The sequence below is a fragment of the Pseudophryne corroboree genome, unplaced genomic scaffold (assembly GCF_028390025.1).
Source record: "Pseudophryne corroboree isolate aPseCor3 unplaced genomic scaffold, aPseCor3.hap2 scaffold_1073, whole genome shotgun sequence".
Classification (NCBI taxonomy): Eukaryota; Metazoa; Chordata; class Amphibia; order Anura; family Myobatrachidae; genus Pseudophryne; species Pseudophryne corroboree.
Genome location: NW_026967700.1, coordinates 28,093 through 46,760, shown reverse-complemented (window position 1 = coordinate 46,760; position 18,668 = coordinate 28,093). Strand labels below are relative to the sequence as shown.

Sequence of the window (18,668 nt, the reverse complement as noted above, 5' to 3'; positions counted from 1 at the left end):
TTTCTTTTTCTCTGCAACCCACTGCTAAATTGTGCTTCCTAGCTGTTTTTATAAAATCACTGAATCAAATCTAACTCTGATTACATCAGAGAAGGCCAGGTACCCTACACCATAAGAGGGGATTTGAAATTTTGACTTGTCTACTTAAAGATCACCAAAATCTGATAACAAGGTCAATTACGTCAATGGGTGGGATTGAACCACCAACCTTTTGGTTTATAGCCGTACACACTAACTGATTGCGCCACAGAGACACTTTGCAAAAGTCCATACTGACAAAGGCTAATAAGCATTCATCTAAAACGTTTCCTAGAAAAACTTTAAAAAGTCAATAATCTGGAGAGTTTTTGTAAGATGTTTCTTCCATCCACCAACGAAGAAACACATTGGTACTTTCCCATGATGAGTGAGTGCTTCAGGATCTCTTGCACTTACATGTGCAGCAGAGTACTGCAATGGAAGCATGCTGGGCCCATAACCCAGAGGTAGGCAGATTAAAACTTTCCTCTGCTATATGCATTTTTTTTGTTAATTAAAGTAATCCAAAACTGGGATTGATATTTTTGCTCTTTATTTTTCATTAAAGTACAATAACTTTTACCATTTTAATTTGTTTTAATAGTATATTGAAAGTATTGTTTTCTTTTAAAAATCCACTTAATTTTCTTTACCCTATTATTAAAATGGTAATTGACAAAAACAAACTACATTGTCACCAGAAGAGCAATACAAAATGTACAAGTGATATATTAAAATCATCTTTCCAGCTTGAATTTCAATGATGCATTGGGGGCAACGATTTTGTGAGAAACATTTTCACCCTTAAATAAAGATTTTCTTAATTCCTTACCTGTGTGCTAATTAGATATCACCTTGTTTTCACATTAAACAGACTTCTACATGAGAAAGCAGCAAGGATGCAGTGGCGTTAATGTTTCCTGGTGTCAACCTGTATTATTTCAGTAGACATTGAAATGAGGATGCATCTTGCTGCCTTTCCAATGAAGCAAGTTTAATTTAGTAATAGGTGAAAAACCATCCCTACAAAGGTGTTAATCAGAGACTTGGCTTTGTGGACACTTTTCAGAGAACAAATTTGTTAGCATAAAAATAAAGCCAGAAAATGAAGAGCTGTTTAATCACTCAATTGGATTTTTTTTGCCAGCATATTTCTTTTTCTCTGCAACCCACTGCTAAATTGTGCTTCGTAGCTGTTTTTATAAAATCAATGAATCAAATCTAACTCTGATTACATCAGAGAAGGCCAGGTACCCTACACTATAACAGGGGGTTTGAAATTTTGACTTGTCTACTTAAAGATCACCAAAATCTGATAACAAGGTCAATTACGTCCCTGGGTGGGATTGAACCACCAACCTTTTGGTTAGTAACCGGACACACTAACCGATTGCGCCACAGAGACACTTTGCAAAAAAGTACATACTGACAAAGGCTAATAAGCATACATCTAGAACGTTTCCTAGAAAAACTTTAGAAAGTCAATAATCTGGAGAGTTTTTGTAAAATGTTTCTTCCATCAACCAACGAAGAAACACATTGGTACTTTCCCATGATGAGTGAGTGTTTCAGGATCTCTTGCACTTACATGTGCAGCAGAGTACTGCAATGGAAGCATGCTGGGCCCATAACCCAGAGGTAGGCAGATTGAAACTATCCTTTGCTATATGCATTTTTTGTTGTTAATTTAAGTAATCAAAACTGGGATTGATATTTTTGCTCTTTTATTTTTACTTAAAGTACAATAACTTTTACCATTTTAATTTGTTTTAATAGTATATTGACAATATAGTTTTCTTTAAAAAATCCACTTAATTTTCTTTACCCTATTATTAAAAGGGTAATTGACAAAAACAAACTACATTGTCACCAGAAGAGCAATACAAAATGTACAAGTGATCTTTCCAGCTTGAATTTCAATGAGGCATTGGGGCAACGATTTTGTGAGAAACATCTTCACCCTTAAATAAAGATTTTCTTAATTCCTTACCTGTGTGCTAATTAGATATCACCTTGTTTTCACATTAAACAGACTTCTACATGAGAAAGCAGCAAGGATGCAGTGGCGTTAATGTTTCCTGGTGTCAACCTGTATTATTTCAGTAGACATTGAAATGAGGATGCATCTTGCTGCCTTTCCAATGAAGCAAGTTTAATTTAGTAATAGGTGAAAAACCATCCCTACAAAGGTGTTAATCAGAGACTTGGCTTTGTGGACACTTTTCAGAGAACAAATTTGTTAGCATAAAAATAAAGCCAGAAAATGAAGAGCTGTTTAATCACTCAATTGGATTTTTTTTGCCAGCATATTTCTTTATCTCTGCAACCCACTGCTAAATTGTGCTTCCTAGCTGTTTTTATAAAATCAATGAATCAAATCTAACTCTGATTACATCAGAGAAGGCCAGGTACCCTACACCATAAGAGGGGATTTGAAATTTTGACTTGTCTACTTAAAGATCACCAAAATCTGATAACAAGGTCAATTACATCCCTGGGTGGGATTGAACCACCAACCTTTTGGTTAGTAGCCGGACACACTAACCGATTGTGCCACAGAGACACTTTGCAAAAAGTACATACTGACAAAGACTAATAAGCATTCATCTAAAATGTTTCCTAGAAAAACTTTAAAAAGTCAATAATCTGGAGAGTTTTTGTAAGATGTTTCTTCCATCCACCAACGAAGAAACACATTGGTACTTTCCCATGATGAGTGAGTGCTTCAGGATCTCTTGCACTTACTTGTGCAGCAGAGTACTGCAATGGAAGCATGCTGGGCCCATAACCCAGAGGTAGGCAGATTAAAACTATCCTCTGCTATATGCATTTTTTTTGTTAATTAAAGTAATCCAAAACTGGGATTGATATTTTTGCTCTTTTATTTTTCATTAAAGTACAATAACTTTTACCATTTTAATTTGTTTTAATAGTATATTGAAAGTATTGTTTTCTTTTAAAAATCCACTTAATTTTCTTTACCCTATTATTAAAATGGTAATTGACAAAAACAAACTACATTGTCAGCAGAAGAGCAATACAAAATGTACAAGTGATATATTAAAATCATCTTTCCAGCTTGAATTTCAATGATGCATTGGGGCAACGATTTTGTGAGAAACATTTTCACCCTTAAATAAAGATTTTCTTAATTCCTTACCTGTGTGCTAATTAGATATCACCTTGTTTTCACATTAAACAGACTTTTACATGAGAAAGCAGCAAGGATGCAGTGGCGTTAATGTTTCCTGGTGTCAACCTGTATTATTTCAGTAGACATTGAAATGAGGATGCATCTTGCTGCCTTTCCAATGAAGCAAGTTTAATTTAGTAATAGGTGAAAAACCATCCTTACAAAGGTGTTAATCAGAGACTTGGCTTTGTGGACACTTTTCAGAGAACAAATTTGTTAGCATAAAAATAAAGCCAGAAAATGAAGAGCTGTTTAATCACTCAATTGGATTTTTTTGCCAGCATATTTCTTTTTCTCTGCAACCCACTGCTAAATTGTGCTTCCTAGCTGTTTTTATAAAATCACTGAATCAAATCTAACTCTGATTACATCAGAGAAGGCCAGGTACCCTACACCATAAGAGGGGGTTTGAAATTTTGACTTGTCTACTTAAAGATCACCAAAATCTGATAACAAGGTCAATTACGTCCCTGGGTGGGATTGAACCACCAACCTTTTGGTTAATAGCCATACACACTTACTGATTGCGCCACAGAGACACTTTGCAAAAGTGCATACTGACAAAGGCTAATAAGCATTCATCTAAAACGTTTCCTAGAAAAACTTTAAAAAGTCAATAATCTGGAGAGTTTTTGTAAGATGTTTCTTCCATCAACCAACGAAGAAACACATTGGTACTTTCCCATGATGAGTGAGTGCTTCAGGATCTATTGCACTTACATGTGCAGCAGAGTACAGCAATGGAAGCATGCTGAGCACATAACCCAGAGGTAGGCAGATTGAAACTATCCTCTGCTATATGCATTTGTTTTTGTTAATTAAAGTATTCCAAAACTGGGATTGATATGTTGGCTCTTTTATTTTTACTTACAGTACAATAACTTTTACCATTTTAATTTGTTTTAATAGTATATTGACAGTATTGTTTTCTTTCAAAAATCCACTTAATTTTCTTTACCCTATTATTAAAATGGTAATTGACAAAAACAAACTACATTGTCACCAGAAGAGCAATACAAAATGTACAAGTGATATATTAAAATCATATTTCCAGCTTGAATTTCAATGATGCATTGGGGCAACGATTTTGTGAGAAACATTTTCACCCTTAAATAAAGATTTTCTTAATTCCTTACCTGTGTGCTAATTAGATATCACCTTGTTTTCACATTAAACAGACTTCCACATGAGAAAGCAGCAAGGATGCAGTGGCGTTAATGTTTCCTGGTGTCAACCTGTATTATTTCAGTAGACATTGAAATGAGGATGCATCTTGCTGCCTTTCCAATGAAGCAAGTTTAATTTAGTAATAGGTTAAAAACCATCCTTACAAAGGTGTTAATCAGATACTTGGCTTTGTGGACACTTTTCAGAGAACAAATTTGTTAGCATAAAAATAAAGCCAGAAAATTAAGAGCTGTTTAATCACTCAATTGGATTTTTTTTGCCAGCATATTTCTTTTTCTCTGCAACCCACTGCTAAATTGTGCTTCCTAGCTGTTTTTATAAAATCACTGAATCAAATCTAACTCTGATTACATCAGAGAAGGCCAGGTACCCTACACCAGAACAGGGGGATTTGAAATTTTGACTTGTCTACTTAAAGATCACCAAAATCTGATAACAAGGTCAATTACGTCCCTGGGTGGGATTGAACCACCAACCTTTTGGTTAATAGCCGTGCACACTAACTGATTGCGCCACAGAGACACTTTGCAAAAGTCCATACTGACAAAGGCTAATAAGCATTCATCTAAAACGTTTCCTAGAAAAACTTTAAAAAGTCAATAATCTGGAGAGTTTTTGTAAGATGTTTCTTCCATCAACCAACGAAGAAACTCATTGGTACTTTCCCATGATGAGTGAGTGCTTCAGGATCTCTTGCACTTACATGTGCAGCAGAGTACAGCAATGGAAGCATGCTGAGCACATAACCCAGAGGTAGGCAGATTGAAACTATCCTCTGCTATATGCATTTGTTTTTGTTAATTAAAGTATTCCAAAACTGGGATTGATATGTTGGCTCTTTTATTTTTACTTACAGTACAATAACTTTTACCATTTTAATTTGTTTTAATAGTATATTGACAGTATTGTTTTCTTTCAAAAATCCACTTAATTTTCTTTACCCTATTATTAAAATGGTAATTGACAAAAACAAACTACATTGTCACCAGAAGAGCAATACAAAATGTACAAGTGATATATTAAAATCATATTTCCAGCTTGAATTTCAATGATGCATTGGGGCAACGATTTTGTGAGAAACATTTTCACCCTTAAATAAAGATTTTCTTAATTCCTTACCTGTGTGCTAATTAGATATCACCTTGTTTTCACATTAAACAGACTTCCACATGAGAAAGCAGCAAGGATGCAGTGGCGTTAATGTTTCCTGGTGTCAACCTGTATTATTTCAGTAGACATTGAAATGAGGATGCATCTTGCTGCCTTTCCAATGAAGCAAGTTTAATTTAGTAATAGGTTAAAAACCATCCTTACAAAGGTGTTAATCAGAGACTTGGCTTTGTGGACACTTTTCAGAGAACAAATTTGTTAGCATAAAAATAAAGCCAGAAAATTAAGAGCTGTTTAATCACTCAATTGGATTTTTTTTGCCAGCATATTTCTTTTTCTCTGCAACCCACTGCTAAATTGTGCTTCCTAACTGATTTTATAAAATCACTGAATCAAATCTAACTCTGATTACATCAGAGAAGGCCAGGTACCCTACACCAGAACAGGTGGATTTGAAATTTTGACTTGTCTACTTAAAGATCACCAAAATCTGATAACAAGGTCAATTACGTCCCTGGGTGGGATTGAACCACCAACCTTTTGGTTAATAGCCATGCACACTAACTGATGGCGCCACAGAGACACTTTGCAAAAGTCCATACTGACAAAGGCTAATAAGCATTCATCTAAAACGTTTCCTAGAAAAACTTTAAAAAGTCAATAATCTGGAGAGTTTTTGTAAGATGTTTCTTCCATCAACCAACGAAGAAACACATTGGTACTTTCCCATGATGAGTGAGTGCTTCAGGATCTCTTGCACTTACATGTGCAGCAGAGTACAGCAATGGAAGCATGCTGGGCCCATAACCCAGCGGTAGGCAGATTGAAACTATCCTCTGCTATATGCATTTTTTTTTTGTTAATTAAAGTAATCCAAAACTGGGATTGATATTTTGGCTCTTTTATTTTTACTTAAAGTACAATAACTTTTACCATTTTAATTTGTTTTAATAGTATATTGACAGTATTGTTTTCTTTTAAAAATCCACTTAATTTTCTTTACCCTATTATTAAAATGGTAATTGACAAAAACAAACTACATTGTCACCAGAAGAGCAATACAAAATATACAAGTGATATATTAAAATCATCTTTCCAGCTTGAATTTCAATGATGCATTGGGGCAACAATTTTGTGAGAAACATCTTCACCCTTAAATAAAGATTTTCTTAATTCCTTACCTGTGTGCTAATTAGATATCACCTTGTTTTCACATTAAACAGACTTCCACATGAGAAAGCAGCAAGGATACAGTGGCATTAATGTTTCCTGGTGTCAACCTGTATTATTTCAGTAGACATTGAAATGAGGATGCATCTTGCTGCCTTTCCAATGAAGCAAGTTTAATTTAGTAATAGGTGAAAAACCATCCCTACAAAGGTGTTAATCAGAGACTTGGCTTTGTGGACACTTTTCAGAGAACAAATTTGTTAGCATAAAAATAAAGCCAGAAAATGAAGAGCTGTTTAATCACTCAATTGGAATTTTTTTGCCAGCATATTTCTTAATCTCTGCAACCCACTGCTAAATTGTGCTTCCTAGCTGTTTTTATTAAATCACTGAATCAAATCTAACTCTGATTACATCAGAAAAGGCCAGGTACCCTACACCATAACAAGGGGTTTGAAATTTTGACTTGTCTACTTAAAGATCACCAAAATCTGATAACAAGGTCAATTACGTCCCTGGGTGGGATTGAACCACCAACCTTTTAGCTAGTAGCCGGATACACTAACCGATTGCGCCACAGAGATACTTCACAAAAAGTACTTACTGACAAAGGCTAATAAGCATACATCTAGAACGTTTCCTAGAAAAACTTTAAAAAGTCAATAATCTGGAGAGTTTTTGTAAGATGTTTCTTCCATCAACAAATGAAGAAACACATTGGTACTTTCCCATGATGACTGAGTGCTTCAGGATCTCTTGCACTTACATGTGCAGCAGAGTACTGCAATGGAAGCATGCTGGGCCCATAACCCAGAGGTAGGCAGATTGAAACTATCCTTTGCTATATGCATTTTTTTTTTGTTAATTTAAGTAATCAAAACTGTGATTGATATTTTTGCTCTTTTATTTTTACTTAAAGTACAATAACTTTTACCATTTTAATTTGTTTTAATAGTAAATTGACAGTATAGTTTTCTTTAAAAAATCCACTTAATTTTCTTTACCCTATTATTAAAAGGGTAATTGACAAAAACAAACTACATTGTCACCAGAAGAGCAATACAAAATGTACAAGTGATATATTAAAATCATCTTTCCAGCTTGAATTTCAATGATGCATTGGGGCAACGATTTTGTGAGAAACATCTTCACCCTTAAATAAAGATTTTCTTAATTCCTTACCTGTGTGCTAATTAGATATCACCTTGTTTTCACATTAAACAGACTTCTACATGAGAAAGCAGCAAGGATGCAGTGGCGTTAATGTTTCCTGGTGTCAACCTGTATTATTTCAGTAGACATTGAAATGAGGATGCATCTTGCTGCCTTTCCAATGAAGCAAGTTTAATTTAGCAATAGGTGAAAAACCATCCCTACAAAGGTGTTAATCAGAGACTTGGCTTTGTGGACACTTTTCAGAGAACAAATTTGTTAGCATAAAAATAAAGCCAGAAAATGAAGAGCTGTTTAATCACTCAATTTGATTTTTTTTGCCAGCATATTTCTTTTTCTCTGCAACCGACTGCTAAATTGTGCTTCCTAGCTGTTTTTATCAAATCAATGAATCAAATCTAACTCTGATTACATCAGAGAAGGCCAGGTACCCTACACCATAAGAGGGGGTTTGAAATTTTGACTTGTCTACTTAAAGATCACCAAAATCTGATAACAAGGTCAATTACGTCCCTGGGTGGGATTGAACCACCAACCTTTTGGTTAGTAGCCAGACTCACTAACCGATTGCGCCACAGAGACACTTTGCAAAAAGTACATACTGACAAAGGCTAATAAGCATACATCTAGAACGTTTCCTAGAAAAACTTTAAAAAGTCAATAATCTGGAGAGTTTTTGTAAGATGTTTCTTCCATCAACCAACGAAGAAACACATTGGTACTTTCCCATGATGACTGAGTGCTTCAGGATCTCTTGCACTTACATGTGCAGCAAAGTACTGCAATGGAAGCATGCTGGGCCCATAACCCAGAGGTAGGCAGATTGAAACTATCCTTTGCTATATACATTTTTTTTTTGTTAATTTAAGTAATCAAAACTGGGATTGATATTTTTGTTCTTTTATTTTTACTTAAAGTACAATAACTTTTACCATTATAATTTGTTTTAATAGTATATTGACAGTATAGTTTTCTTTAAAAAATCCACTTAATTTTCTTTACCCTATTATTAAAAGGGTAATTGACAAAAACAAACTACATTGTCACCAGAAGAGCAATACAAAATGTACAAGTGATATATTAAAATCATCTTTCCAGCTTGAATTTCAATGATGCATTGGGGCAACGATTTTGTGAGAAACATTTTCACCCTTAAATAAAGATTTTCTTAATTCCTTACCTGTGTGCTAATTAGATATCACCTTGTTTTCACATTAAACAGACTTCCACATGAGAAAGCAGCAAGGATGCAGTGGCGTTAATGTTTCCTGGTGTCAACCTGTATTATTTCAGTAGACATTGAAATGAGGATGCATCTTGCTGCCTTTCCAATGAAGCAAGTTTAATTTAGTAATAGGTTAAAAACCATCCTTACAAAGGTGTTAATCAGATACTTGGCTTTGTGGACACTTTTCAGAGAACAAATTTGTTAGCATAAAAATAAAGCCAGAAAATTAAGAGCTGTTTAATCACTCAATTGGATTTTTTTTGCCAGCATATTTCTTTTTCTCTGCAACCCACTGCTAAATTGTGCTTCCTAGCTGTTTTTATAAAATCACTGAATCAAATCTAACTCTGATTACATCAGAGAAGGCCAGGTACCCTACACCAGAACAGGGGGATTTGAAATTTTGACTTGTCTACTTAAAGATCACCAAAATCTGATAACAAGGTCAATTACGTCCCTGGGTGGGATTGAACCACCAACCTTTTGGTTAATAGCCGTGCACACTAACTGATTGCGCCACAGAGACACTTTGCAAAAGTCCATACTGACAAAGGCTAATAAGCATTCATCTAAAACGTTTCCTAGAAAAACTTTAAAAAGTCAATAATCTGGAGAGTTTTTGTAAGATGTTTCTTCCATCAACCAACGAAGAAACACATTGGTACTTTCCCATGATGAGTGAGTGCTTCAGGATCTCTTGCACTTACATGTGCAGCAGAGTACAGCAATGGAAGCATGCTGGGCCCATAACCCAGCGGTAGGCAGATTGAAACTATCCTCTGCTATATGCATTTTTTTTTGTTAATTAAAGTAATCCAAAACTGGGATTGATATTTTGGCTCTTTTATTTTTACTTAAAGTACAATAACTTTTACCATTTTAATTTGTTTTAATAGTATATTGACAGTATTGTTTTCTTTTAAAAATCCACTTAATTTTCTTTACCCTATTATTAAAATGGTAATTGACAAAAACAAACTACATTGTCACCAGAAGAGCAATACAAAATGTACAAGTGATATATTAAAATCATCTTTCCAGCTTGAATTTCAATGATGCATTGGGGCAACGATTTTGTGAGAAACATCTTCACCCTTAAATAAAGATTTTCTTAATTCCTTACCTGTGTGCTAATTAGATATCACCTTGTTTTCACATTAAACAGACTTTTACATGAGAAAGCAGCAAGGATGCAGTGGCGTTAATGTTTCCTGGTGTCAACCTGTATTATTTCAGTAGACATTGAAATGAGGATGCATCTTGCTGCCTTTCCAATGAAGCAAGTTTAATTTAGTAATAGGTGAAAAACCATCCTTACAAAGGTGTTAATCAGAGACTTGGCTTTGTGGACACTTTTCAGAGAACAAATTTGTTAGCATAAAAATAAAGCCAGAAAATGAAGAGCTGTTTAATCGCTCAATTGGATTTTTTTGCCAGCATATTTCTTTTTCTCTGCAACCCACTGCTAAATTGTGCTTCCTAGCTGTTTTTTATAAAATCACTGAATCAAATCTAACTCTGATTACATCAGAGAAGGCCAGGTACCCTACACCATAAGAGGGGGTTTGAAATTTTGACTTGTCTACTTAAAGATCACCAAAATCTGATAACAAGGTCAATTACGTCCCTGGGTGGGATTGAACCACCAACCTTTTGGTTAATAGCCATACACACTAACTGATTGCGCCACAGAGACACTTTGCAAAAGTACATACTGACAAAGGCTAATAAGCATTCATCTAAAACGTTTCCTAGAAAAACTTTAAAAAGTCAATAATCTGGAGAGTTTTTGTAAGATGTTTCTTCCATCAACCAACGAAGAAACACATTGGTACTTTCCCATGATGAGTGAGTGCTTCAGGATCTATTGCACTTACATGTGCAGCAGAGTACAGCAATGGAAGCATGCTGAGCACATAACCCAGAGGTAGGCAGATTGAAACTATCCTCTGCTATATGCATTTGTTTTTGTTAATTAAAGTATTCCAAAACTGGGATTGATATGTTGGCTCTTTTATTTTTACTTACAGTACAATAACTTTTACCATTTTAATTTGTTTTAATAGTATATTGACAGTATTGTTTTCTTTCAAAAATCCACTTAATTTTCTTTACCCTATTATTAAAAGGGTAATTGACAAAAACAAACTAGATTGTCACCAGAAGAGCAATACAAAATGTACAAGTGATATATTAAAATCATATTTCCAGCTTGAATTTCAATGATGCATTGGGGCAACGATTTTGTGAGAAACATTTTCACCCTTAAATAAAGATTTTCTTAATTCCTTACCTGTGTGCTAATTAGATATCACCTTGTTTTCACATTAAACAGACTTCCACATGAGAAAGCAGCAAGGATGCAGTGGCGTTAATGTTTCCTGGTGTCAACCTGTATTATTTCAGTAGACATTGAAATGAGGATGCATCTTGCTGCCTTTCCAATGAAGCAAGTTTAATTTAGTAATAGGTTAAAAACCATCCTTACAAAGGTGTTAATCAGAGACTTGGCTTTGTGGACACTTTTCAGAGAACAAATTTGTTAGCATAAAAATAAAGCCAGAAAATTAAGAGCTGTTTAATCACTCAATTGGATTTTTTTTGCCAGCATATTTCTTTTTCTCTGCAACCCACTGCTAAATTGTGCTTCCTAACTGATTTTATAAAATCACTGAATCAAATCTAACTCTGATTACATCAGAGAAGGCCAGGTACCCTACACCAGAACAGGGGGATTTGAAATTTTGACTTGTCTACTTAAAGATCACCAAAATCTGATAACAAGGTCAATTACGTCCCTGGGTGGGATTGAACCACCAACCTTTTGGTTAATAGCCGTGCACACTAACTGATTGCGCCACAGAGACACTTTGCAAAAGTCCATACTGACAAAGGCTAATAAGCATTCATCTAAAACGTTTCCTAGAAAAACTTTAAAAAGTCAATAATCTGGAGAGTTTTTGTAAGATGTTTCTTCCATCAACCAACGAAGAAACACATTGGTACTTTCCCATGATGAGTGAGTGCTTCAGGATCTCTTGCACTTACATGTGCAGCAGAGTACAGCAATGGAAGCATGCTGGGCCCATAACCCAGCGGTAGGCAGATTGAAACTATCCTCTGCTATATGCATTTTTTTTTTGTTAATTAAAGTAATCCAAAACTGGGATTGATATTTTGGCTCTTTTATTTTTACTTAAAGTACAATAACTTTTACCATTTTAATTTGTTTTAATAGTATATTGACAGTATTGTTTTCTTTTAAAAATCCACTTAATTTTCTTTACCCTATTATTAAAATGGTAATTGACAAAAACAAACTACATTGTCACCAGAAGAGCAATACAAAATGTACAAGTGATATATTAAAATCATCTTTCCAGCTTGAATTTCAATGATGCATTGGGGCAACGATTTTGTGAGAAACATCTTCACCCTTAAATAAAGATTTTCTTAATTCCTTACCTGTGTGCTAATTAGATATCACCTTGTTTTCACATTAAACAGACTTTTACATGAGAAAGCAGCAAGGATGCAGTGGCGTTAATGTTTCCTGGTGTCAACCTGTATTATTTCAGTAGACATTGAAATGAGGATGCATCTTGCTGCCTTTCCAATGAAGCAAGTTTAATTTAGTAATAGGTGAAAAACCATCCTTACAAAGGTGTTAATCAGAGACTTGGCTTTGTGGACACTTTTCAGAGAACAAATTTGTTAGCATAAAAATAAAGCCAGAAAATGAAGAGCTGTTTAATCGCTCAATTGGATTTTTTTGCCAGCATATTTCTTTTTCTCTGCAACCCACTGCTAAATTGTGCTTCCTAGCTGTTTTTTATAAAATCACTGAATCAAATCTAACTCTGATTACATCAGAGAAGGCCAGGTACCCTACACAATAAGAGGGGGTTTGAAATTTTGACTTGTCTACTTAAAGATCACCAAAATCTGATAACAAGGTCAATTACGTCCCTGGGTGGGATTGAACCACCAACCTTTTGGTTAATAGCCATACACACTAACTGATTGCGCCACAGAGACACTTTGCAAAAGTCCATACTGACAAAGGCTAATAAGCATTCATCTAAAACGTTTCCTAGAAAAACTTTAAAAAGTCAATAATCTGGAGAGTTTTTGTAAGATGTTTCTTCCATCAACCAACGAAGAAACACATTGGTACTTTCCCATGATGAGTGAGTGCTTCAGGATCTATTGCACTTACATGTGCAGCAGAGTACAGCAATGGAAGCATGCTGAGCACATAACCCAGAGGTAGGCAGATTGAAACTATCCTCTGCTATATGCATTTGTTTTTGTTAATTAAAGTATTCCAAAACTGGGATTGATATGTTGGCTCTTTTATTTTTACTTACTGTACAATAACTTTTACCATTTTAATTTGTTTTAATAGTATATTGACAGTATTGTTTTCTTTCAAAAATCCACTTAATTTTCTTTACCCTATTATTAAAATGGTAATTGACAAAAACAAACTAGATTGTCACCAGAAGAGCAATACAAAATGTACAAGTGATATATTAAAATCATATTTCCAGTTTGAATTTCAATGATGCATTGGGGCAACGATTTTGTGAGAAACATTTTCACCCTTAAATAAAGATTTTCTTAATTCCTTACCTGTGTGCTAATTAGATATCACCTTGTTTTCACATTAAACAGACTTCCACATGAGAAAGCAGCAAGGATGCAGTGGCATTAATGTTTCCTGGTGTCAACCTGTATTATTTCAGTAGACATTGAAATGAGGATGCATCTTGCTGCCTTTCCAATGAAGCAAGTTTAATTTAGTAATAGGTTAAAAACCATCCTTACAAAGGTGTTAATCAGAGACTTGGCTTTGTGGACACTTTTCAGAGAACAAATTTGTTAGCATAAAAATAAAGCCAGAAAATTAAGAGCTGTTTAATCACTCAATTGGATTTTTTTTGCCAGCATATTTCTTTTTCTCTGCAACCCACTGCTAAATTGTGCTTCCTAACTGATTTTATAAAATCACTGAATCAAATCTAACTCTGATTACATCAGAGAAGGCCAGGTACCCTACACCAGAACAGGGGGATTTGAAATTTTGACTTGTCTACTTAAAGATCACCAAAATCTGATAACAAGGTCAATTACGTCCCTGGGTGGGATTGAACCACCAACCTTTTGGTTAATAGCCGTGCACACTAACTGATTGCGCCACAGAGACACTTTGCAAAAGTCCATACTGACAAAGGCTAATAAGCATTCATCTAAAACGTTTCCTAGAAAAACTTTAAAAAGTCAATAATCTGGAGAGTTTTTGTAAGATGTTTCTTCCATCAACCAACGAAGAAACACATTGGTACTTTCCCATGATGAGTGAGTGCTTCAGGATCTCTTGCACTTACATGTGCAGCAGAGTACAGCAATGGAAGCATGCTGGGCCCATAACCCAGCGGTAGGCAGATTGAAACTATCCTCTGCTATATGCATTTTTTTTTGTTAATTAAAGTAATCCAAAACTGGGATTGATATTTTGGCTCTTTTATTTTTACTTAAAGTACAATAACTTTTACCATTTTAATTTGTTTTAATAGTATATTGACAGTATTGTTTTCTTTTAAAAATCCACTTAATTTTCTTTACCCTATTATTAAAATGGTAATTGACAAAAACAAACTACATTGTCACCAGAAGAGCAATACAAAATATACAAGTGATATATTAAAATCATCTTTCCAGCTTGAATTTCAATGATGCATTGGGGCAACAATTTTGTGAGAAACATCTTCACCCTTAAATAAAGATTTTCTTAATTCCTTACCTGTGTGCTAATTAGATATCACCTTGTTTTCACATTAAACAGACTTCCACATGAGAAAGCAGCAAGGATACAGTGGCATTAATGTTTCCTGGTGTCAACCTGTATTATTTCAGTAGACATTGAAATGAGGATGCATCTTGCTGCCTTTCCAATGAAGCAAGTTTAATTTAGTAATAGGTGAAAAACCATCCCTACAAAGGTGTTAATCAGAGACTTGGCTTTGTGGACACTTTTCAGAGAACAAATTTGTTAGCATAAAAATAAAGCCAGAAAATGAAGAGCTGTTTAATCACTCAATTGGATTTTTTTTGCCAGCATATTTCTTTTTCTCTGCAACCCACTGCTAAATTGTGCTTCCTAGCTGTTTTTATTAAATCACTGAATCAAATCTAACTCTGATTACATCAGAAAAGGCCAGGTACCCTACACCATAACAAGGGGTTTGAAATTTTGACTTGTCTACTTAAAGATCACCAAAATCTGATAACAAGGTCAATTACGTCCCTGGGTGGGATTGAACCACCAACCTTTTAGCTAGTAGCCGGATACACTAACCGATTGCGCCACAGAGATACTTCACAAAAAGTACATACTGACAAAGGCTAATAAGCATACATCTAGAACGTTTCCTAGAAAAACTTTAAAAAGTCAATAATCTGGAGAGTTTTTGTAAGATGTTTCTTCCATCAACCAAAGAAGAAACACATTGGTACTTTCCCATGATGACTGAGTGCTTCAGGATCTCTTGCACTTACATGTGCAGCAGAGTACTGCAATGGAAGCATGCTGGGCCCATAACCCAGAGGTAGGCAGATTGAAACTATCCTTTGCTATATGCATTTTTTTTTGTTAATTTAAGTAATCAAAACTGGGATTGATATTTTTGCTCTTTTATTTTTACTTAAAGTACAATAACTTTTACCATTTTAATTTGTTTTAATAGTATATTGACAGTATAGTTTTCTTTAAAAAATCCACTTAATTTTCTTTACCCTATTATTAAAAGGGTAATTGACAAAAACAAACTACATTGTCACCAGAAGAGCAATACAAAATGTACAAGTGATATATTAAAATCATCTTTCCAGCTTGAATTTCAATGATGCATTGGGGCAACGATTTTGTGAGAAACATCTTCACCCTTAAATAAAGATTTTCTTAATTCCTTACCTGTGTGCTAATTAGATATCACCTTGTTTTCACATTAAACAGACTTCTACATGAGAAAGCAGCAAGGATGCAGTGGCGTTAATGTTTCCTGGTGTCAACCTGTATTATTTCAGTAGACATTGAAATGAGGATGCATCTTGCTGCCTTTCCAATGAAGCTAGTTTAATTAAGCAATAGGTGAAAAACCATCCCTACAAAGGTGTTAATCAGAGACTTGGCTTTGTGGACACTTTTCAGATAACAAATTTGTTAGCATAAAAATAAAGCCAGAAAATGAAGAGCTGTTTAATCACTCAATTTGATTTTTTTTGCCAGCATATTTCTTTTTCTCTGCAACCGACTGCTAAATTGTGCTTCCTAGCTGTTTTTATAAAATCAATGAATCAAATCTAACTCTGATTACATCAGAGAAGGCCAGGTACCCTACACCATAAGAGGGGGTTTGAAATTTTGACTTGTCTACTTAAAGATCACCAAAATCTGATAACAAGGTCAATTACGTCCCTGGGTGGGATTGAACCACCAACCTTTTGGTTAGTAGCCGGACTCACTAACCGATTGCGCCACAGAGACACTTTGCAAAAAGTACATACTGACAAAGGCTAATAAGCATACATCTAGAACGTTTCCTAGAAAAACTTTAAAAAGTCAATAATCTGGAGAGTTTTTGTAAGATGTTTCTTCCATCAACCAACGAAGAAACACATTGGTACTTTCCCATGATGACTGAGTGCTTCAGGATCTCTTGCACTTACATGTGCAGCAAAGTACTGCAATGGAAGCATGCTGGGCCCATAACCCAGAGGTAGGCAGATTGAAACTATCCTTTGCTATATACATTTTTTTTTGTTAATTTAAGTAATCAAAACTGGGATTGATATTTTTGTTCTTTTATTTTTACTTAAAGTACAATAACTTTTACCATTATAATTTGTTTTAATAGTATATTGACAGTATAGTTTTCTTTAAAAAATCCACTTAATTTTCTTTACCCTATTATTAAAAGGGTAATTGACAAAAACAAACTACATTGTCACCAGAAGAGCAATACAAAATGTACAAGTGATATATTAAAATCATCTTTCCAGCTTGAATTTCAATGATGCATTGGGGCAACGATTTTGTGAGAAACATTTTCACCCTTAAATAAAGATTTTCTTAATTCCTTACCTGTGTGCTAATTAGATATCACCTTGTTTTCACATTAAACAGACTTCCACATGAGAAAGCAGCAAGGATGCAGTGGCGTTAATGTTTCCTGGTGTCAACCTGTATTATTTCAGTAGACATTGAAATGAGGATGCATCTTGCTGCCTTTCCAATGAAGCAAGTTTAATTTAGTAATAGGTGAAAAACCATCCTTACAAAGGTGTTAATCAGAGACTTGGCTTTGTGGACACTTTTCAGAGAACAAATTTGTTAGCATAAAAATAAAGCCAGAAAATGAAGAGCTGTTTAATCACTCAATTGGATTTTTTTGCCAGCATATTTCTTTTTCTCTGCAACCCACTGCTAAATTGTGCTTCCTAGCTGTTTTTATAAAATCACTGAATCAAATCTAACTCTGATTACATCAGAGAAGGCCAGGTACCCTACACCATAAGAGGGGGTTTGAAATTTTGACTTGTCTACTTAAAGATCACCAAAATCTGATAACAAGGTCAATTACGTCCCTGGGTGGGATTGAACCACCAACCTTTTGGTTAATAGCCATACACACTAACTGATTGCGCCACAGAGACACTTTGCAAAAGTACATACTGACAAAGGCTAATAAGCATTCATCTAAAACTTTTCCTAGAAAAACTTTAAAAAGTCAATAATCTGGAGAGTTTTTGTAAGATGTTTCTTCCATCAACCAACGAAGAAACACATTGGTACTTTCCCATGATGAGTGAGTGCTTTAGGATCTATTGCACTTACATGTGCAGCAGAGTACAGCAATGGAAGCATGCTGGGCACATAACCCAGAGGTAGGCAGATTGAAACTATCCTCTGCTATATGCATTTTTTTTTTGTTAATTTTAGTAATCAAAACTGGGATTGATATTTTTGCTTTTTTATTTTTACTTAAAGTACAATAACTTTTACCATTTTAATTTGTTTTAATAGTATATTGACAGTATAGTTTTCTTTAAAAAATCCACTTAATTTTCTTTACCCTATTATTAAAAGGGTAATTGACAAAAACAAACTACATTGTCACCAGAAGAGCAATACAAAATGTACAAGTGATATATTAAAATCATCTTTCTAGCTTGAATTTCAATGATGCATTGGGGCAACGATTTTGTGAGAAACATCTTCACCCTTAAATAAAGATTTTCTTAATTCCTTACCTGTGTGCTAATTAGATATCACCTTGTTTTCACATTAAACAGACTTCTACATGAGAAAGCAGCAAGGATGCAGTGGCGTTAATGTTTCCTGGTGTCAACCTGTATTATTTCAGTAGACATTGAAATGAGGATGCATCTTGCTGCCTTTCCAATGAAGCAAGTTTAATTTAGTAATAGGTGAAAAACCATCCCTACAAAGGTGTTAATCAGAGACTTGGCTTTGTGGACACTTTTCAGAGAACAAATTTGTTAGCATAAAAATAAAGCCAGAAA

At 34.6% G+C, this 18,668-nt stretch overlaps 1 non-coding gene across 1 annotated transcript; it reads right to left on the bottom strand.

Annotated features, from left to right (window-relative positions):
- Nucleotides 1-8,360: 8,360 nt before the first annotated feature.
- TRNAS-ACU (transfer RNA serine (anticodon ACU)) lies at nt 8,361-8,434 on the bottom strand. The gene has a single exon. It is a non-coding gene; the product is annotated as a tRNA-Ser (tRNA).
- Nucleotides 8,435-18,668: the final 10,234 nt, after the last annotated feature.